Source organism: Silene latifolia, chromosome 3 (assembly GCF_048544455.1).
Source record: "Silene latifolia isolate original U9 population chromosome 3, ASM4854445v1, whole genome shotgun sequence".
NCBI classification, from domain to species: Eukaryota; Viridiplantae; Streptophyta; class Magnoliopsida; order Caryophyllales; family Caryophyllaceae; genus Silene; species Silene latifolia.
In genome coordinates this window covers 133,762,341-133,787,279 of record NC_133528.1, presented here as the reverse complement: position 1 = coordinate 133,787,279, position 24,939 = coordinate 133,762,341, and the positions used below count along the sequence as shown (strand labels likewise).

Genomic DNA, 24,939 nt, shown 5'->3' with positions numbered 1-24,939 from the left:
AAATTAAGGTTTGCACTAATTCTAACATCCCCCTACTACTAAGAGAATAAAAATTCTCTTAGTTTTCCCTCCAAAAAACATCTAGCTAAATAAGGTAATAAATAAATTTTTCTTTCATTACATTATTATCTTTTTAATGATTAAATTCTTATAAATAAACTCTAATTTTTTAAATAAATTCATACTTATGATTTTTTCATTAAAATAAAATAAAATTGATATTAAATTATATAGTATAAGTTGCTAAATTTTTCAATAATGCAATAATTATTACTGTATAGAATAACTTGACACATGCTTACTATTAGCTTCGTGACAAAAAACATTCACTAAAAAAAATTCACAACTTAAATAAGTTTTTTTATTAGTTTTCCATTTCAATTTTTTTATTTCATATCAAAATACAATGGAGTGAACTGATAAATATTAATGAGGTGCAAATTTTAAAAGTATAAATCCTCCTATATACTAATAGAATATAACTTCTCTAAAGTTTCTCTCCAAAGTGCTCAAACTTATATATGGAAATAAATTAGATTTTCATTTATTAAACTAATTTTCATTTAAAATAATCTATACATAAAAACTGTATCTCCTATTATTAACTTCGTGACGAAAAAAGTTTTTTTAAAAAACTTTGATGCAGTTAAAATATTTTCATAAAAAACACAATTCATGGAATTATTCAATTCTTTTGATTAATTTTAATATTAGTTATTTTTTATAAAAATTCGCGAGATATAAATCTAAAATCTATAACTAATACACTAAAAATTAAAAGGCTTATATTTACCGCGCATTTGCGCGGGATCTACACTAGTTAATAATAATAAACTGATTAGGAATACTAGAGACTTACAAACACAATCGACACGGAAAACGAGATCCAAAAGCTCACAATCGATCAACCTTCGTTTAGGAAATGATGAAGATGATTAGAGGAGTTTAGAACATCGTTAGGTTTTGTAAAATAATGATATAGAAACTGACTAGAAACTGCTCAACACGCTATTTATACTTCTTTAATCATTTTAATCAAAATCGCTGAAATTAACGTGTCAGACTGGGTACTCGGCCGAGTATGACCAACTCGGTCGAGTATCTCACTACTCAGCCGACGTGTTCTTGGAGATTAACCTAACCAGAAGTCACACGACGATTTACCGAGTAATTAAGGACCAGAAACCCGTAGTATCACAGTCTTCCCTCCTTAAAACGAACTTCTTCCTCGAAGTTCACACCCATACCTACATAGCACACTCACATACCACTCCACCCTTCAACAACACTCAACTCTCATCCTACAACCTTGACATTAACTCACCCAACAACGCCTACCTCAACAACAAAGTTCACAACATAGCATCAACCATAGAATAGCCCTCCTAATTCCATAGTATTATCGAATACCAACAACACCAACGCCACCAATTTTGTCTTACTTCCATACCGATCACTATAAAATCAAATACTAATAGAATCCACCAAGCGAGATGTTACATTCTACCACCTTTAAAATGAACTTTGTCCTTGAAGTTTACTCACACTCATAAACGTCACCACCAAAACCATGAACACTATCGCCACCATACTACCTACAACCTTAGTCCATAACCATACATATAAAATACATACTACTGCAAACATAACCTTTACTTTTAATAATATCCACCACAAGCCCATCCTTATTCTAAACTAAAAATACACTGCATCCTGCATAGCCATCAAACTTCCTCTGTCACATCCTACCACTCTTAAGATAAAGGTTACGTCCTCGTAACCCAACTAGTACTATATTCTTAGCTATTTCTGTGCATTATCACCATTTCATATCACCGATCACCAACTATGACCTCAACACCCACACCTATTTCCATATCCAAGGCTCTCTTTCTCTAATAGTTCCATACCGCTAAACACTCCGCACACCACCTAACATATACAACAAAATCCTCGACATAACCACCCGTTCAACTCTTCCACATTACCGCACCACCACATACTTCCCTATTCTTGCACCTATCCCCACAACATCACCCACGATCCATAAATTGTTACACACTCACTAGGTCCTCAAATTTTCCTTTTTCTGCCGCCAACCTCGTCCATAATCTAACATGATACTATTTCCAAACACTCCATACTTACTGGCCCCACAAAGATTATGAACCACCTACAACTTCCAGCTCAGTATACATATGCTCTCCCAATTACTTGACACAACTATGTCAACAATGCCTCATAAAAAAAAAGATCGAAAGTATTCCTACAAAATCCCACAACTATATCCCATCAGAAAAGTATCACTATTCTATAACAACAACAACCACATGCGCAACTCCCTTCCATATGATACTCTACTCTCACCCACAAGCCGAAAATCACAGAAAACAACAGTAAACAGAATAAGAATTTATATGCTCATAATAGGCTGGCATATACTTTCAGAAGTTTGTCTCACAAGTATCCCGTCTGCTCCACCACAACCGATTACGGCATCGCAACACCGCCACCAACAGCCACACCGCACCGCGAAAGTACTCGCATCGCAACACAGAGTACCATGCCCGAATCGGAACCCAGAACACAACAACCAAATTAGTAATAAATAGTGTCCCGACACAACGATCATCTCACGACTCATCCAACCACGCAACATGTTACATGGAATAATCGGATACCAACTTTTTGAATATCGTACCATACCACTACTCATGAGGTCAAAACCTCAGACAATTACTTACACACATCATAGACCCATAATCAATCTAACTAGCCAATCTTAATCATGTAAGTTACCACTTGATTAAATACATCTTTCACACGAGGTTAAACTCATATGCCCCTTCATAACACATTCTTGCAATTCACGTAGCTACTACTACCCCGACCAAAGTAACCATAACCTTAATGCTCAATCACTAGCAACCGCCTCCTATATTCACATCTTATAAACCTTTGCACCCTGACATACTGATCCAGTCGCCACAAAAATAACCAATCTCTTTTGAACGGCTCACTTTCTTTTTTAATATAATCCGTAACCACTAGTGACAACACCATGACACCATCATATTTCATATCACTACTCTTTTAGAATCACCTCTAAATATAACAATTCATTTCCTCTCTTTGGTTATCATCCCAAATAACAAACATCAAATCAATCAACAAAAATTACCTCAATAACTATTCAAATTTTATCCTTGATTATATCGTCACCTAGCTCACCACCATAGTCTCATACCATGCAAATACTCTACCAACTTCTTACTCCTTTAATTCCTCAAAACTCATGACTAACAAGTCATCCTTCAATTTTAATATATATATATATATATATATATATATATATATCCCTTAACTCACACCCTCATGATAGTATCACACAACTCAATGATTCCTTACTTTCGTGTCCCCTAATTCTTGTGAACATTCACTCAACTTACCATCATCCTTCTCTTCCCATTACATCAAAAAATCAAATTCCATTAGCCTATTTCATTATCTTTCATTCGTTTCTTATCAACAATTCAACTCATAATGCTTGTCACTTATACTCCCTACCGATAGATCCACCCACTCAATGATTTCTCCTAAATTGATTACATCTTCTTTTAATAGTTCTAGAAAACCAAGATTCACTTCATCCCGTGACCTCCTAAAAGATTTTACACTAGGCTCACCTTCTAGTAATACAAATTTCTATAACGATTACTACATACAAATATTCATTGCGGCATCCCTCGTTCTAAGCTCCCTGGACACAAATCTTTTCCATTTTTTTTATCAAGACAACCTTCCATTACACATCTCCTCACCCAACATCGTCATAATGATCAACTCTCTCCAGAAATCACTATATACCCAAATTACCAAATTTTCACATCTCTCATTTCAACTTTTCTTTCTCACATTCCTCGAATTTACATTACCACTCTCATCACCACTCGACCATATACGGTCATCACTACACGACTTAAGCCAACGACTAATTCACTCACCATAGCTCACAGAATATGCTCCTTATCTCACTAACTCGTCAACTTTGCTTATTCTTTCCACTATCCATCATAATCGCGTGTACTCATGTCCTCCTTACCAAACACATATCCTTTATAAGCTGGTATTCTCCACATCATAGTATCTGGTAACTTACGTATCAGGACCGTCACATATGTAAAAGAATGCTTTAAGACCCAAGACATACGTGTGCACATAACCTACGTCTCAAAACAAATGTAAGAACATATCCGCCGACTCAAAAAAACCACCCAAAGAGGTACTCAGTTGAGTGCATGACGTACTCGGTCGAGTACAGAACATTCGGTCGATTAACTATACAACTCGTCCGAGTTCTCGACTCCAGAAGCTGACCAAAATTATCACAGAAAGTTTACCCGGTTGAATACGGGTTACTCAGCCGAAGACACAAGTTACTCGGTCAAGTTTCTGCACAGTTCTCAGCAACGTCCAGTTTTCGTAAAACAGTCGTATCTCACTCGTTTCTTGGTCGATTTGGGCGTGTGACCTATCTTGGAATCGTAAGAGGACAAACTATCACTTCAAATTAGAATCACATTAATATCATTCCTAGAACTCAACTTATGACCATATAAAGACAACTTTCCCAAAATCGGACTTCTTACAAATCAATCTTTCTTACCCAAACAACTTAAACAACAACAACACAGACAATAACAACTCAATACCTCTAAAACGAGTGTAATAGATGAGCTCTCATCATACCAACATGTAAATCAAACACAACGTATAATATACAGCCATGCTATAAGTCATGTTCACCTTTATGCCATATTACATCATATCCTTCATCGTTTCCATATCATATAAACTTTTCAAGGAAACAATCACATCCACTCTATCACGCAAAAACAACGCATTACACATAACATGTGATACCCCTATATACTAAGGAGCCTTAACCAGACCTTCCTTAGAATATAAGGGCGTCACCATCTCGGTTGCCCGAGGACAGTAAATATCAATTGTCGATAAAAGAACAATTAAGTTATTTACAAGTGATTAACAACACTAAAGATATACAAAAGGTACAACTCAACCACTAACTATTATGTGAACTACAGCTGTCGTGACTCGTGAAAGACTCGTCCCGCCAAGCACCCAGCTAACATCAAGATCACAACCTGTTAAGACTGACTGCTCACCTTAAGGGATCACGGCAGACACAACAGAAACAAACAACAAGACAAAACCACACAAGTTCAGTAACTGAAGAAATACACCAATAACCACAGAAACAACACAAGCACAACAGAACATACACACAACACATCTCCTCCAACCGATCAGCGTCGACTACCCACTGGATCAGCCATGCCATTGGGGGACCGCAACCGTTCCTACCTAAGCCCCGCTCATCAAAACTGAGCGATAAACCCATGTCCATTAATGTGCACATCCCCTTTCGTGGCAGATTCCACGGAGGGCGAACTACGGGCGTGAAGCCACTCCCGCAAGTGACTCCACTTAGCCAAGGACGCACCTCGAGAACCAGAGAGACACAATCACAATCAGTTGTACCACAACCACGACAATCAAACAATACAACACCAACTAATTACCACAACCAGTCAGCTATACCGACACAACAACAATCAGACCACATCAAAAGACACACTAGATAACCAATAGTACTAAGTAAGTGAACCTACCTTTAGCGCACCGCAACAATTCCACTTCCGATCACAAGATACCAATCAACCACGCAACATACCTATACCAACAGTACAATCACCTATTACTATTACTACAACCCTAACTGAAAACAACAACGACAATGATGATGACGATGACATACCTACGCATAGCAATCCGACGTCAAGACAGCTACCCGACTCAAGCAACCAATCCCCATGGCATAAACATCCTCAAGGACCTCAAAAGAAGGAACTATGGTGAAGGGAAGAAGAAGAAGAGGTGGCATCTAGGTTTAGGGAAGAAAGGCGGAAATGATTTGAGGTTTCACAAAACATGATTTATAATTCCCCGCTGCAAATCCATTACTCGATCGAGTTACTGACTTACTCGATCGAGTGACCCCTACTCGATCGAGCTTCCAAGCTACTGGATCGAGTAGCCTCAGCTAGACCGAGTCACACACAAGCCAAAGCTCATATCGTCACCAAACATCACTCGTAAAGCTTCCGAAGGTCAAGACATGTCTCTAAGGTCGGTCAACGTCGGTCAACAGGTCCCTAAAAGGACGGGTATTACAGTCTTCCCCCCTTAAAAAGAACTTCGTCCCTGAAGTTCGACTCATCCTCTCCTGCAACAGACAACAAGGAAACTAAGGTCATCACCACCGTTTACCCGACACTGGTCAACACAACCGTTTAGAAATACCATCCCGCTACGTATGTTCATCAGACATCATCATCATCCACCTTAGCACACAATACACAACACGACCCTCAACGAATCGCTAACTTCCTTTTGAATCACTGAACACATACTAATCATAAGAATGACTAACTCAATCATCGCTTGCACTTACTACATAATACTACTCAAACGTACACCACACGACTATCAAACTATACTTTCATCCATCAGTTGTTGCCGACTACCAACTACGGAACACACAAAACAACAGTCCTACCATTGATTCACAACGAGACATTGTTCATTCCACTCTATTACTTTAACCACACAACACAATTCCACTAATGGCAACCCCATTACTGCTAATAACATCATATTCTCATGACAACATAACGAATAATTACTGAAAATAAAGTATAACGACATGCTATTTTGTTCAACAATTATAAACTCAAACTCAATTATACAATACCCACAATAAAACTATTCAAACAATTATAAACTCATACTTTAAATGTCACGGAGATACTATAAACTATCACGAAAATACTGTAAAATTGTTATAATTACGTCATTTTTGCTTTGCGACATTACTCTTCCTCTCTTAAAAGGAACTTCGTCCCCGAAGTTCACCATCAAATGACTTCCCAGTCCCTCAAACCGATACACATTATACCATATTGACATTACGCACAAATTACAAGGCAACCTTGACTCATGATAACCCAACTTACCTTTTTTGACATTACACAATTAACTCGCATAAATGTAAAACCACCGAAAGCGTGTATCACCCTACAAGATATACCATTACCAACTAGCAGCCAAGTCATTCATTACTTTGGTATATGATCACATCAATTATGCACAAATTCACAATCATTGTACACTACTTTTCTAAGGTAGCTTGATATAAAATACAAATTATGTAAGTACCACTGGGAGTTATACAAAATAACCAATATGCAGGTTTGACCCATGACAGCCACGACACTCCCTTGACATTACGTAAACATGACTCACATGATATATATATATATATATATATATATATATATATATATATATATATATATATATATATATATATATATATATATATATATATATATAACTAGTAAGAAAATGAACAACGTCGCCGAACATCCAATTATCAACTATCAAACTTGTCACGAATAACGCCCTTATAAGATCATACCCACATACAACAAGAGTTACAACCGTCACATATTATATTACCTGGAGCAATATGCTTTATCATTTTAACCGATATACATATAGCATTGAATATTGTATACATCGCACGACCACGCACAATTATATAACTATCTTTGAGGCTAAACAATGATATAAAACACACTCAACAAGAAATGATATAACAACATGTAACAATATGATGATTCAATCAAGTATTAAAACAAAAAGTAGCTGTAACAGTGCTACTCGATCGAGTTGGTTTGGCACTCGATCGAGCTGGGCTTACTCGATCGAGTTCATCAGCTACTCAATCGAGTAGGCTTAGATCAGAACACTGCTCAAGTCTCACACTTGCAGTTACTCGATCGAGTGAGGGGCACTCGATCGAGTAGCCACATGTTAAGAATCCCTTCTAAAACACCATGTTAGGCTCAAACGATCATATAAATACGAGTCGGGACGTTTCCCCGACTCAAAGTCCTGCAAAAACAGTCTAAAAGTATCCAAAATACGGCCTTATGGCCAACATGAAAAACGAAGTCTAACAAAGTACTAAACAAGACAAGTACTATCAACTACAAATCCATGACACGATATATATAAAAAGAAGAAGAGGAGTGTCATCACTCCAAATCCTGCTCGTCCATCCCCTGGTCACCACCATCACCACCTGACGTTCCCGCTCCTGCTGCATCATGACCGGCAACATCACCAACACCCGTATCTGCTCCCATCCGCCATGGGGCCAAGCAACCATAGGGATATGACTGGGGTACTTCCCAAGTAGACCTCTCCACGCCGAAAGAGTGAAAAAATCCACTGCTGTCCCCAAAGCCTCTCCGACACACGGGCTGCGCTGCCTCAGTCTCGATGCCCTGCACATACGCCATCTCATGGAGATTCCGGAGTGTCTCGCTCACTCTCATCTCAGGGCTATAGAAAGAAGGAGAACCGGGAAACTGGTACTGTGGGGGCATAGGCTGCTCCGGCTGAGTCTCACCCACCCACCCTCTCTCTCTCTCTCTCTCTCTCTCACTCGGCGTGGTCCTCTTCCTACCGTTGGCTGGGCATCCTTAGGTCTCACACGATCCCCTTTCCTCGGCTCGGGAATCACCTCTAAGATATCTGGGTCAATGAGGTACACCTGCCTCATGAACCTCCTCCTCCTCATCGTCAGCCACTACTGCCGCTGGTAAAGGCTCGGTCACTAGAAGGTGCTCAGGATCGGGTATCTTCATCCAACTCATTCCCCAAATCCTCCAAGCTAACCCACCACCCTCCAAAGTTCTCAACCATTTCAGGTCAAGGAAATACTCACGGTACAAGGTCGGTACCGAGTGGGCCAAGGGTGTATAGGCCGAGGACGCCTCAAAAGAGGTAAGCCTCTCTCCCAACCGGGTCGCAATGGCACCACAACTCAGAAAACACGAGTCAGAAGAAGCCATTAAGGCTAAGCTGGCACACACAATGTCCGGAGCACGAAAGGTGACTCTCTGAGATCGGGTGGGGTTAAGGTAGGCCGCAAGTAACATCACCTCGTGTGAGTTTAACTTACTCACATCCTTCCTCTCATAAAGCAGACAGGTCAAAGCACGAAGAAAGATTTTTAAGGTGACATGTTGAACATCAATCAACATGTTGCTGGAGGTTGGGGCGGGTTTGACAGTAAAACAAGGCATCAAACTACTAGCCCCACACTCAGTCGGGATGTTCCTAAGAGCTCCCTTTGTGGGTCTAGCCAAACCGAGGTGGGTAGAAAACATATCCATGGTAAGGAAGAAGCTAGTATTCATGAGGCGGAACTCAACAGTCTGTTCCACCGCATCATACTTAAATGAACTCATGAACTCACGGGTCAAAAAAGCATAAGAGTGCTTCCGGAGGCGATATAACCCAGTCATCCCCAAGGTCTCGAAGATATGTCTAACATCAGTCTCAATCCCCAAGTCAGTCAAGAGAGTTGTGTTAATACAACAGGTGGGTCTCATCCGTCGTCTCTGCAAGGCAACAAAGTTCTCTCTTTGTGCGAAATCCACAAAGACAACCGAGGGGTAATCAGGTATTGCTGGGACCGTAGGTCCCCCACTCCCCTCTCCTTCCTCGGGCTCAGAAGCCCCCCCCCTCTTATTCTGACGGGTGCCAACAGTTGGTCTCGGCATCTGTTTTCAACACATGTCTTAGATACACAAACCACATATATTTGAAAGCATGTAGACTTTCATATAAGGATCTTCAAAAGACTTACTAAGTACACACTTTCACCAAATAATCCAGAAATTATAAGTATAACTCTTAATTTTTATCATCAGACGGTCTCTACAGCTGTTACAATTGTAGCAAGTATGGCATCCATTTACATCACCACTACCAATTTTGAAAATTAAACCTTCAAAATAGCTTTATAAACAGACAAATTTCACAATATTGCAAGACGAATTTCAGTCTGGGGCACTTCTAAGACGGAGTTTTAAGGCAAAATTTTGAGTAAAAACCATCAAAAATAACTCTACATATGATACTCATAACAAAAATCACTTAAATTTCCCCCTTTTTACATCAAAAGACAACCAACATCCAAATTAAAATCTCAAACCCTAGAAATTTTGAGACACATAAACCCCCCCAATTTGATTCGATTTTTGCATAACCAACATCAATACCCAGCAATGTAAAGCAAATCTATCATGTTACAACAATTCCAAGCAAGATTTATGTATATAAATCGATTTTTCAGCAAACACCAACATCCTACATGCTTCTAATTAATCAAAAACATAAAAATAGGATAAATATTCTTACCTTGATTGATTGGCAAGCAAAGAGAACGAATTAAGCAAGGAAAACACAAGATTCAAGCACTAAAATCACAAGGTTGGGAGTAACTTGAAAGAGATTAGGAGATTTAGGGTTTTGGATGAATGAAGAATAAGAAAGAAAGAAGATGGAAATGGGTATAAGAATCCCGTAATCCATCCGGGTACTGTTCACTTACTCGATCGAGTAAGTAGGTTACTCGATCGAGTGGCCTCTATTCGATCGAGTTGGAGCTACTCGGTCGAGTTTTCGCTGGCAAATCCAACTTTCTCGAGGTTATAGCTTCCTAACTAGATCGAATGAGGTCTACTCGATGGAGTAGATACTCTTTCTCAGCGGGGAAAGATTAAGAACGGGGTTAAAAGTTATGAATTTGAGTAGCAATTCCTGCAAAACAACAACTCGTGTCGATTTCAAAGTAAATTCGGAAATCGGCATAAATTACTATATTCATTCACAACATATTACTATTACTCAAATACAACTCAACGATTTCATTCAACTAGGTTACACATTACTTCACTTTATAACAAATATTACGCAAACAACAGACTATACTATTGGCTTTCTCATGCATACGTCCAACATATTATTTCACTTCCAATCATGCATTTGCAAATTCAACAATACAACTAACATTTATATTACTATAAACATTCATCCAACATCATACCATTACTTATCACCAAGCTCGTGAATAATTCAATCAAGTCACCACGAGTTATCAACTACGTTATTCAACTTAACTATGTCATATTATGAAAGCATTCAATCATTCATCCATCACACTTATCAAGTACTACTTGTCAAACGTTACAACTAATTCAAAACTTGCTATCCACCATCATCACCATATACAAGACTCACAATTCTTTTATATGAATGCACTAAGAACGGCTTAGAACACGCTACCATCACTATATCACACCACACTGTCACGTATTATAATCATTCCACCACTTCCACTAATTTCATACACACTTCTACTCAACCACAGAATTTCACAGTTTCTCATCACAATTACACACACTAGCATCTACAAGGCTCCATCACAAACATTCCTAACATAACCATTACGCACTAGGCACATAATTCCCGACTCAATATCCCATAACCGATGACTGGCTTAAGCATAATGGGGCCATAATTTTGAAATGAGGGCGCCTACTCACCTAAAATCTAGTATCAGCCGGGGCTCCCAATATACATACACCATGTTCATTTTATTAGACTTACTATATTCATTAGGCTCATTTGTTACAGGTTCCAAAATTGTCGCTCTGATACCACTTTGTAACACCCCCATATACTAAGGAGCCTTAACCAGACCTTCCCTAGCATATAAGGGCATCACCATCTCGGTTTCCCGGAGGATAGTAAAAATCAAATATCGATAAAAGAACAATTAAGTTATTTACAAGTGATTAACAACACTAAAGATATACAAAAGGAACATCTCAACCACTAAATAATATGTGAACTACAGCTGTCGTGACTCGTGAAAGATTCGTCCCACCAAGCACCCAGCTAACATCCAGATCACAACCTGCTAAGACTGACTGCTCACCATAAGGGATCACGGCAGACACAACAGAAACAAACAACAAGACAAAACCGCACAAGGTCAGTCCACCAACAACCACAGATAAAACACAAGCACAACAGAACATATACACAACACATCTCTTACAACCAATCACCGTCGACTGTCCACTGGACCAGCTCTGGCAGTGGGGGACCGCAGCCGTTCCCACCTAAGCCTCGCTCATCAAAACTGAGCGATAAACCCATGTCTATTAATGTGCACCGCAGTGATTCCACTTCCGATCACAAGATACCAATCCACCAAGCAACACACCTATACCAAGAGTACAATCGCCTATTACTATTACTACAACCCTAACTGAAAACAACAACGACAATGATGATGACGATGACATACCTACGCATAGAAATCTGGCGTCAAGACCGCTACCCGACTCAAGCAACCCATCCCCATGGCATAAGCATCCTTAATGACCTCAAAAGAAGGAACTATGGTGAAGGGAAGAAGAAGAGGGGACTTCTAGGTTTAGGGAAGAAAGGCGGAAATGATTTGCGGTTTCACAAAACATGATTTATAATTCCCCGCTGCAAACCCGTTACTCGATTGAGTAACTGACTTAATCGATCAAGTGACCCCTGTTCGATCGAGCTCCCAAGCTACTCGATCAAGTAGCCTCAACGAGACCGAGTCACACACAAGCCAAAGCTCACATCGTCACCAGACATCACTCGTAAGGCTTCCGAAGGTCAATACTTGTCTCTAAGGTCAGTCAACGGGTCCCTAAAAGGATGGGAATTATATAACGAATCTGAAGACATCCCTGTAGTGACCAACTCAAAATTGTATGGGTAATTTGCGATATTAGGACGTCTCCCAAACCTTTGCGGTAGCTCCAAAAAATTCCTATCCGGGTTTATTTTATTTAGACTCCTTATATTCATTTGGTTCATTTGTTTTAGGTTCCAAAATCATCGCTCTGATGCCACTTTGTAACACCCCCATATACCAAGGTGTCAGATCAAAGAACACCCTAGCATATAATGGTGCTACCGACTCGGTTACCCGAGGCAAGTATATCAACAGAGACCTTCAAAGATAAATTATTAAAGTATAAAGTTAACTTATTACATGTCTGTAAAACCAAAACCAAAGTATAAGAAATTTAAACCGTACAGTTCATAAAGTATCAAAAGACTCATGACAGCGGAAGCTAAGACTCTAGGTGATGACACTCCCTTCCTCGATCCCGCAGCTACCATAAGATCATCATTTGTGAATATCTGTTCACCATCCCCGAATGGATTACCACAATTTTGTAAAACAACAACGGGATCAGTTCACTGAATAATCAAAGTAAGAGAGGTAACAAAACAACAGCCAAGTCACTCAATACACATTCCTCCAAACTCCATCAGTAACCAGTAATCGACTACACACCAGTGGGGGACCGCAACCTTGCCCACGTAAGCCCCGCTCATCGCAACGAGCGAATAACCCATGCCTATTAATGTGCACATTCCCCATGTTAAGCGAACCACAAGGGGTGAATTAAGGGCGTGAAGCCATTCTCGATGATGACTCCACTCAGCAGACGGCACACCTCGCGAACCACAAACAATCAAACAACGAAGTTCACAATACCAATATAGATATGCCAAATCCAAGGTAACAATCTCAACAATAAAAGTAATCATGCCCGTAAAACAATCACCATCTTATACTTAATTACACAGTCAACTAAGTAGGGAAACCCTACCTTTTGCCATCCAAGCACACACAAGCGATCAATAGCAATTTTTCATTACACCGTCACCTACAAACAATAATCACATACCAACACCGTAAACTATTTCTCCAAATTAACCCAAATTAGGGTTTGCACTAATTCTAACATTAATAATAATAAACTGATTAGGAATATTAGAGACTTACAAACACAATCGACACGGAAAATGAGATCCAAAATCTCACAATCGATCAATCTTGGCTTAGGAAATGATGAAGATGATTAGAGGAGCTTAGAGCGTCGTTAGACTTTGTAAAATAATGATTTAGAAACTGCTCAACACGCTATTTATACTTCTCTTATCATTTTAGTCAAAATCGCGGAAATTAACGTTTCAGACCGGGTACTTGGTCGAGTATCTAGGGTACTCTTCCGAGTACGACCAACTCGGCCGACTATCTTACTACTCGGCTGAGTGCTCCTGGACAGTAACCTGACCAGAAGTCACACGACGACTTACTCGGTCGAGTACTACCTTCTCTATCGAGTGACTAACGATCAGAAAACAGTAGTATCACAGCGAGTACTCCACCTTACTTGACCGAGTGAACCTCCTGAATTAAATATTATTAAACTAAGGGTGTCTAAAAGTTGGGGATGTAGGGTGTGGAGACTTCTCGGTAGAGGTTAAGGTCCGAGTTATGATGATGGTCCTTGGTTTGAGAGAAGGATCGTTAGGGTACAAACTCATGTTCCACGTTGGTGTTGTTAAGATAGAAGATCATCTTTATAAATCATCACAAAATATAATAGTACGACGTTTTTTGGAAGGAGCTCAAGACTAAATCAGTGAATGCTTGGCCCGAAGCGTACAATATCGTACTATTATGAATAGTGGACAGTGGTGGAGCACAGGCCTGACAAAAAGTAATAATACGCTTCGGCGCTTAACAACAAGAAACCAAATTTCATAATCAATTTTAAAACTAACTTCACAAACTTTAATTCATACATACCCACTTTTACTACTACCTTAACCTGCCTTACGATTTTTCCCTTCTCGCATGTTCTTTGAGATAGTTACGCTTATTCCCTCTCTTGAGTTGTGGCATGTTGTCGCCGGTGTTTTACGGCAGCGAAAGCCGTATCTTGGCGGAGATTCTCATCTCGTCGTATTGAACTAGATGTCCTTGTCTTGTATTTTGTAATGCATGGAGTGACAACATTTATATCCTTTCTAACACATTGTATTGAGCCAGAAGGATGTAATCGGACATGTTGGAAATCATTTCTGTTGTATTGTATGTGAAAATATTTGCTCGAGTTTGCATCATGGAAACTATATTAGTATAAAACTTAAGATAAAGCAAAATAGGACATAAGAGATGATAAAGTGATCGAACACTTACTAAGTGTCTGGAAATCGGTTGCGGCCGGGTACTAGTAATATGAATTTCATAGTCTTCATAGAAATTTAGGCTTAGGAGACTAATGAGGTGCGTGGGGACTAATGACCTGATATCATTCCAAGTAATCATCATCATCGCTCATTATATTAAACCTCGGTAAGCATTCCTCAACTCAACCGTATTCTCCAAGCCGTTGTGTCGTAATTTAATTCACTCCTTATGCACAGTCTCATAATTTGTTTGAATATCGCTCTTCTTAGTAATATTATGCGAATCGATAAATGTATTGCACGGAGGTGAGAATTTTTTATGTCTCCGAAATTGACGCACAGTTCTTAGCAGAAAATGTCACTCCACAATCTCAAAGAAAATGAGTAGTATGGTACTATGGATCATAAATGATGTCGTATTGGGCGAACACTGTATTTCTAAATGTTAAAACGAAAATCATACTTTTAGGTGATATATGAACAATTTACAAGGAAGTACTATGTTACTATCGCGTATTTAAGTAATTATTATCTCTTCCTCTCATATAGCTAAACTCCTATTAATTTTCCAAATGTGAAAAATGCTCTCATCATTTAGTCTCGTTTCCATATAATACAATAATACAAATCTAACATACAACAACCTAAATTACTATCTCACCATTAGAATAACCTCAAATCTAACATTACAACAACCTAAATTACTAAGACATACAAACGAAATAATAAAACAAAAATTTCAGTAGGTAATCTAGTTTATTAACAAATAAGAAGATTTTAATGATACTAGTAAAAGTTGGTTGCTTTTGAGATATTAAAGGTAAAATGGGATAATGGATTTGGGTTTATTTTGGAAAGAAATTGATTTCGGGGGTGATTTAAGGTTAGAGGGATGATTTGGGTGTTTTTGTTTTCGATTATGTAAATGAAGAAACTAGTCGATCTGTTTTAGTGTTTTATTTACGCTAGGTAATTAGTCGCTATGTGAGATATCGACTAGTTCCACACTTCAAACTAGTCGTTGTTTCACGCACAAATATTAATTCCAAAGAGAAACTTAAGTCGGAATGCCTCTCTTTAATGGGTGCTTGTTTTTCACTGCTCTAGCTATCATAGTCCTTGTCTCATACAACGCCTGCCTTTAAATATTTACAAAACAATATAATCGTTGTTTCACACACGACAAGTATTGATTCCAAGAGGAAACTTAAGGCGAAATGCCACTCTTTAATGGGTGCTTGATTTTCAATGTTGCAGCTAAAATACTCATTGTCTCAAACAATGCCTGCTTTTAAATCTTTACAATATATATATATATATATATATATATATATATATATATATATATATATATATATATATATATATATATATATATATATATATATATGGGTTAATTGATAAATACTACCAACTTTAACACTCTTTTTCATAATCACTACCAAGATAAAAAAAGTTTCAAAATCACTACCCTAAAATCACCTCCGATCTAAAAACACTACCAAATAGCCAGAAAATCTCATTAAATTCGTGTTTTTCAAATTTCCCGCCTAAAAAATCCTTTTCTATTCCCATTCTACCCCTCCCCTTGTTAATTAAAGCTTCCAACTCTATTCCCAAATCTATCCCCGACATTATAAGGCGTCGTTGGTGACACGCCAATATACGTTGGCAACGACTCAGTTAATGCCGGCGAGCCAACCGCGTTCGTCATTGCCTACTGCACATCTCGCCGACGAATCCTTTGCGCCTCCGACCACCACTATACACCACCAGAAATGCCCACACTCCACCATTACACTTCTCGTCGTCACCTCCGATTACCATAAACGGAGCTTCGGCATTGCGCAAGGGTGAAAAGAAAGGAAAAAAAATATTAGAGGAGAAGCGGGCATCACGATTGACGGCGAAGATAAGTGGTGCAGACGAGGCGTCCGGTGTATTGTCGGCTTGATCTGGGATGCGGTTGTGAGTGGCGGTTGTAGAATAGGAATAGAAAAGAAATCGGTATGTTGGTAGATTGGGAATAGCAAAGTAACACGAGTAATGAAAAAGAGGAATAAGAAATGGAGTTGAAGAGTTATAGAAGCAAGGGGCAAACTGGTCATTATTTTCTTAAATTTGACGGAAAAGGCCAATTGGTAGTGTTTTTGGATCGGAGATGATTTTAGGGTAGTGATTTTGAAACTTTTTTTATCTTGGTAGTGATTATGAAAAAGACTCTTAAAGTTGGTAGTGATTATCAATTAACCCTATATATATATATATATATATATATATATATATATATATATATATATATATATATATATATATATAAAAGCAACAGTGGTTGTGTAAAGTAGCGACTGACTACTCAACCTAGCAAAAAAATAAACAAATGATGGACGTGGACCAATTGATGTAAATAGTTTTAAAGCAGCCCATTTCCGTAATTACTTAGGCTTAGCAAAAAGAAAAAATTCTAATAATTTCGGAGTATTGTTTACCTAGTATAGAGTATTACAGCTCTTTTACAAGTCAACTACAAGTTAATCTAATATAATGATTAATTTTTTTCAAATGCTACTAAATCGGGCGAAGGAGTATCGTGGGGTTGGGATTTCCCGACCACCCATTTATTTATCATCACGTATAAGATGTGAAATTATGTAAAAAAATTATGTATAAAACCAAAATAATTGTATGATTCTTGAATTTTGCTTTACAATATCGTCACACTGATGATTTTGGAATTTTGCATTGTACCTCTTCTAACAACTTGAATGCTTCTAACATATAGAGTATAAACTAACATACTTGTAAATGTTTTTCAGGTGGGTGGCGGTGATAACAGGCGGAGAAGGGTGGCATAACAACCACCATGCGTTTGAGTACTCAGCTAGACATGGCTTGGAATGGTGGCAAATTGATTATACATGGTACATTATCGCGCTTCTTGAATTTATTGGCTTAGCTAAGGATGTTAAGCTTCCAACAGAGGCTCACAAACAACATTTGGCTTTTAAACTTAAGGACGTGAAAGGTTGATAAAGATTGCAGTGCCAATTAATGTATATTTTAAAGACAAAATATATTTGAAATTACTGATCCTACAAAGTTTATATTTATCATCAAAAATATTTTAAAAATTCTCTCTTGAAAAAAAATGGTATAGAGTAATATAAAAATGTCAAAGGATATGTTGTATTATCTTGAAAATTACGTATTGTCAAATGATGAGTGTTTTGCGACTAAGACCCTATTCTTGGCTAGATTCGTTGTGATCCTATAAATTAGATATTTATAAACCTTTACTCATAAAATAAAATATAGTATTTATCTAGTAAGTTAAGGGTTGGAACCCTATATAAGGTTTTGTTTAGCAAGTGTCTTAGATGGTTTCGAATAAAGGGGTTTTGATTTTATTGAATCTATCATTGATGATGACGTTGAATGAAATCTAATCAAATCAGTAATAAAAAAAGATTCTCTATGAACCCGCGTGGTTATACAACGAGATAAACATAACTACAACGGAAAATGCAAAAAATTTTAATAATAAGAATCGCGAAGTCACTAAGTCATAAAATCTAAACATAAAGTTAAAATGCTTTGATACAAAATACAACTTATATGAATATATGGTATCTCGATCCCTCAATAACGTACAAATATAATACTAGACACGGGTCTAAACTACAATGTGCAAGGTTAATCATTGCAAATAAAACGCTCGTTAGCTCACTCGTCAAAACCCCTTGTAAACACTATTCTGCAACTTGTTCGCTCAATAAAAATTAATGCCCCAGTCTGTGAGGAGTAAATCAGGGTTCTTCCATCCATATTACATCATTTTTAAGCAATAAAGTAAGAAACAAATAAACAACTTTACACCTGAATCACGTATGAATGATAAAAAAAGAGTAAACGAAAAAAGACACAACCATGTTATTCTATGCCAAGAAGGCAACCAACCCTACATGTGATCCGAATCGAAAGCACAACTTTAATCTGATATCATGATGTGACATTTTCAGCAATAGGACAACAATATAATACATGTGGATTAAACCGTAATCATTTCCTTTGAAAACATTTTATTAGTTGACAAACAATGCACGGGCCATGACTATTAATGTAACATGCATACTTAAGACTTGAATCTCAACATAAGTAGAATGCGAACATCAATCTCCCCAATCATATTGGTACTAGGAAGCTTGTGACTCACCCCTAGTGCTCAATATGATCAAATGTCTCTTACGGTAAATAACACGTGCAAAGCAAACACAAATAACAAGACAAGATTCAAATCCTCAGGGTAGGACGATGACTACATACGGTACTAGAGGCCGAGTAACCCCAAATCTAGCCACATGGCACAAATAAATTTACCATAGAATCAATAGAGGTAGAAGAGAAGGTCAAATTAACGAATCAATGCAAAATGACACCACCTCGCACAAGTACAACATTTGACGGTCTGGTCAATCAACGCTAAGCATCCACCTCCCAAAAACATCGTCATAATCAGTGGCATACTTAACATATCCAAGAAACTATGTACAAGTGCCCGTATCAGAGGTATTCAACTTGTCCGAGACACTAGTTACAAGTACGTACATGGCTCATAGGAATCAGAACATGATGATTGAGTCAATGTCAATACTCATCTATTCAACTACACTATATAGGACTCACCCATATTGAATCCAACACGAGGTATGCAAGGAATGAAAAAGTGTAAGAGACATGACAAGTCAGTACTACTAAAACGAGCATGATTCAATGACTATTCAATGCACACATGTCAAGACACAAAGCCATTGTTAATCATGGGAAGAACAAAAATCCAAGTGTTCTAATGTTAAGGGTTAATGCATCATACATAAGCATTTAAAAACAAGGGTTTAGAAGCAAACACAACAAGAACATAAACCCAACCCGAAATAACAACTTTGGAACCTGCCTACAAAAATAGAAATCTTTAAATAATTATAACTTAAGTTCTATATAAGATAATGGAATAATTTAAGTTGGAGGTGATAGTTTATTCTTAAGTTTATACGAAAGGTCACACGCCCATATCAAACAATAAACATGGAAGATATGGTCGTTACATGACAGCATCTCACTGAAGAAGTTTTGCACGGCAAAATGGGAAACACGCAGCCAGAAATGCACAATCCCTTCTTATCTAACATAGAAACGCACGGTCAATGGACATAAGCACGGTCACTAGGTAAAATGCAACGCCGCTCAATTCTCGCCTAATTTCATTTTAAGACTTTCAACCTTAACACAACTTGTTTCCTCAAGCCAATACACAAACAACACCATCCAATCAACATGTACTCATTCATCCATGAACAACTCATAGGTCTCGCGAATGCATCCAGTTACTCAAACACCGATTGATTTGTGCGATTCTTATAAACACAATTACTCAACTTCACCCAAAGTTCAAAGATCAATGTTTGGCATAATAAATCTAAACCGTCTTTAAAATCAATGAACAATTGAGACACATGTATCATACAACACTTATATGCAAGAGTTCATGGAAAAATTACTACATGACACTCATTAAGATAACAAATATATCGATAAAACATCAATCCAAAACATGCAAGACCTCTAAATTGTCTGATGAGTAAAATATAGGTAGGGTCAAGTCTCTTATCACCAACAATAATTTTAACCCAATTTAGTGTGTAAATCGGGGTCGAACCACGAGGATGGAGGGGTTTCTACTTAGCTTAATTAGGAGTCTAGTCTAGTCAAAAATGAAAGGAAGGAAGTTGATTAATGCAAGCAATTGAGAGGAAATGTATACGATTGATTAAAAACTAGGGCTTTCGGGATCATCTAAATGGTTTAAGGGGCAACATGATGATTTAAAGGGTCTATGGTGAGAGTTTATCCTAGGATGATGAATCAATGTCTTGATTATACTAAGGGTGACCAATAACTTTCATTAAGAATCACACCTCTCTTAAGCAAACAATAAGACCACCACAAACTTTCATTCAATGGAGGAATTAAGCAACAATGAAAAAATGCATAAGCTTTCACTCATGAAAATCATCAAACACCTTGTGTGCAAGATTAAGAAAGGTAAACAATTTCACCAAAAACTCAAATAATCACACAATCATGCCCATTAATTCCATTTAGACTCCCCCTAAACCCTAGAAAGATTACAACTCACTCATGTTCAAATTGTTCAAACAAATAAATGAAAAAGAACAAACAATCAAAACAGATGGCATGGTAAGGATTCCAACAATTATAAAAGACAAGTTAAAATGTAAACAATTGATTAAGCAAGTAAATAAGAGAAGAGATGTACCAAGAAAGAGTAAAGATGATTGCTTTGATAGAATTAATGAAGAGAATCCTTCAATATCTCCCAATACAATCCAAATACCAAATGTAAACTATTGATAATAACTACTACTAAGCTAATTTTACTAAAGGATTAATATTAATTATGGAAAGATTAGTGCTTTCATTAAGGAAAGATTACATAAATTAGGGAAAGTTTTCAGATCTAGGGTTGTCTTTACAATTGATTAGGGAAGGGGTATTTATAGTGTTTCATTGGATTAAAGGAAGAAATGAGATAAAGCCCATTTGCGTGTTGTGTCATCTTGTGCCGGCCAGCCGGCTGCCGGCTGCTTCTACCGGTAGCGACATCTTCAAATTCTGGGGAAAAATAGACCTGGTGTATTCTCTGCCGGTGGACCGGCTGCCGGTAGCGAGTCCTTCAAAACTTGGCCCAAAATTCAACTTTAAAATGGCTAAGTATTGGGCGTGTGTTCCTTGCCGGTGAACCGGCCTGCCGGCAGAGAATACCTCTCAGCTACTTTTCTTCCTTTTCTCCACAAAGCAATGTCCCCAGCCGGCAGAAAACTACGCTTCAGCTCCTCATCTCCCTTTTCTTCATGCTTAGGCTTTGAAACGCCTTACTTGCCCCAATTCCTCTATAATCGCCTTGATTCTTGCAAGAGGGGTACACCTAATGACAGATACGGGAATTGGGCACAAAATGCAAGGCAAAGCACACAAAACTGACTTGATATGAGTCGGAATGCATAAAAGAAGAAGGGAAATTCGGTGCAAATAAATCATATATCAAACCTCCCCACACTTGAACATTACTCCTCCTCGAGTAAGTCCAAATTCAATGCACAACAGACTACAATGGTGAGCATCAAGAGTGCATGCAAAATATAAGCATCACTCATTTATTCTACTACTTAAGCCGATCGAGTATTAGCGCACTCAACACCCCTTCAACTCACAATTTGACACTCATGAGGGAAAAGTGCTCTATTGCCAGGCAAGTTGGGTCTTGCTAAAAAATTGCGATGCATCCATCATGAGAGCACATAATCAAGAAATAGAATGCATGTAACAAAATGGTCCACTTTCCTCATCTAAGTGGCCATATTTTCAAGCAACAAAACGTGGTCTTGGTCGGGAATACCGTCTCAAAAGTTCCAACGGAGGTGCCAAGCCCCTAAGCATGGCTAAAGCAACCGTAGTGTGACCAATACTAACAAACACATTCAAGAGCGGAGTAAGGGGAAGTAGGCAAGTCCGCCGAGAATTAAAAAACCGACACGAGATTCAACCAAAAGATCCATGACTAAGGGGACCTAGGCCAACGACATCCTCACGGTTTTCACTCGCCACTCAATGAAAGAACAAGGTGATTTTTGTGACAAATAGTAACCAAAGTCACTCTCCTAACTCGACTAGCGAAAAGGTGCCCGCAATCTAATGTGTAAGACCGTCCTATGTCCAATAAAAGGCAAACAATGGTACAATGCACACAATATGAAACAAGGGTTGTAACGGGGCTAGGGAGTAGGACAAAACGAGATTGGTGCAAGCACCGTTTGGATATGTGGAGTTTAAATCAAGAATAGTCAACACATCACATCCCATTTCTTATTGCAACACATGAGACACGTCTATGCCCTAACATAGAATTGGCTACCAACACTATGCAAAAATTGCATAAACCCAACTCAAATTGGAAAAATTTGAAAGTACTCCTCTTATTTCAAAAAATGGTAACGTCTAGATCCTAACAAAAACTCGGTTTCCCAAGCCATGCAAAAATTGTGTAAACCCGACTTATTTTGGAAAAACACCAAATTGCCCCTTTTTTTAGGAACGGCTTTTTCTACCCCGTTTAATGATGAGGAGGGGTGTTGCTTGCCTTTTTCTTTTCTTGACAATATATATACATAACACGACTCATTTTTTTTTTATTTTTCAAAACTTTTTCACTTTTCTATTTTGTTTTTCATTTCAATATTTCAACCTCTTATTTATATATAACACCGAATGTAGACTAATTTTCGACCCAATGGACTTGTACTTCGTCCATCACTAAATTCCGACTCCATCACCTTGTGGACGCGGGCCCACGGGGGCAAAAAGCGAAGCAAGCTTTTCTTTTGTTTTGCATTTGTGGAGTCGCCACCAGTTTATTGTGGAAAATTGGAAACCGTTCGAATACCTCGTGCCATGTCAAGACACAAAGTAGTGACATGAACACCAAGAACTCGTTACCCTTAGCATTCTATATCTAGAATGACTCTCGTGGATGCCAATGAACACGGATGTTCACAGAGATCTGGAGTAAGGGGTGAGGGTACGTATTAGGAAGCTCTTTTGATCGAACACCTAATCCCGCCCGCCCCGATAGCGGCCTCTACTAATGATTAGGGAAATTATATTCTTTCATTTTCATTTTTTATTCCTTTTCTGCTTCATTCAAGATAAAAATAGCTTTTGTTTAGAATCAAAATAGGAGGCCGGGAACATCAGACCGTTCTCGGGCTATACGACGACGATGGGGTGCTACGAGAGGCTGTCGGCTGAGGAGCGAGCCATCATCGAGTGAGGAGCATTCCGTGCCTTGGTGCAGGCTTGGAGGGACATCATGAAGAGGAAGCTTCAGGCTAACCTCAGCCAGGTCCGAGCTTTCTCGGATCGGTTTTGGGACACGACCTCCACCTTTCACATGCCTTTTGGTGAGGTGGGGATCACGTTGGAGGACTATGGCATGATTTCTGTTTTGCCGTGTGGGACCGAGGTGGTGGAGTGGCCGGAGACTGCCATGAGGGTAGACTCGGCCGAGGCTAGGAGATTGATCGGCTGGAACTTTATGCCGAAGGCTGCTGCGGTACCCGGATGGGTGCCTAGTTCTTACGTCCGAGATTTTTTTGCGGGGAAGACCCCGATGTCGGTGGTGATCGAGGGGAGGGAGATGGCTCCTTCTCCCTGTACTGCAGAGCAGAGATTCCGTTTGTGGCTCTGGTGGTTCTTGTCTTCGATCTACCTCGGAGACAAGGGAGATAGGCTGTCGACGAAGCTCCTTCCCTTTCTTTCTGACATGAGCGACCTAGGCCGTTGGGACTGGGTCACTACTGGTTTTGCGGTCCTCATTCGCTTTATGAGGGCCATGGTTTGTCCGGAGTTGATGGAGAAGGGGACTTCTTGTAATACTACAGATTTTCTTAAGTTGTATACTCGACCGAGTAGAGCCTACTCGAGTAGTGCTAATTGCGTAGTCCGTTTTGGTTCTGCAGAGGAATACTCGGCCGAGTATGAAGAATACTCGACCGAGTAGAGGATACACGGCCGAGTATAAACTTTACTTGACCGAGTATCCGGTATGGCGAGCATTATTTTAGCGGTTTGATGCGAGAGTGTTTAGGGTTATTTTTATATTCAAAGTCAGTTTCTAAAACGCCACTTCAATCCTAATCATTTTACGATTACTCTAATCACTCTCTAATCACTCTCTAATCACTCTCTAATCACTCTTTAATCACTCTCTAATCATTCCCCTAATCTCATTGTGTGTGTATTCGTCGTGGTCCATGC

At 38.6% G+C, this 24,939-nt stretch overlaps 1 pseudogene; it reads left to right on the top strand.

Annotated features, from left to right (window-relative positions):
• LOC141648087 (acyl-CoA C20 Delta5-desaturase-like) overlaps positions 1-18,300 on the top strand; it is a 66,802-nt pseudogene extending 48,502 nt beyond the window's left edge.
• Positions 18,301-24,939: the final 6,639 nt, after the last annotated feature.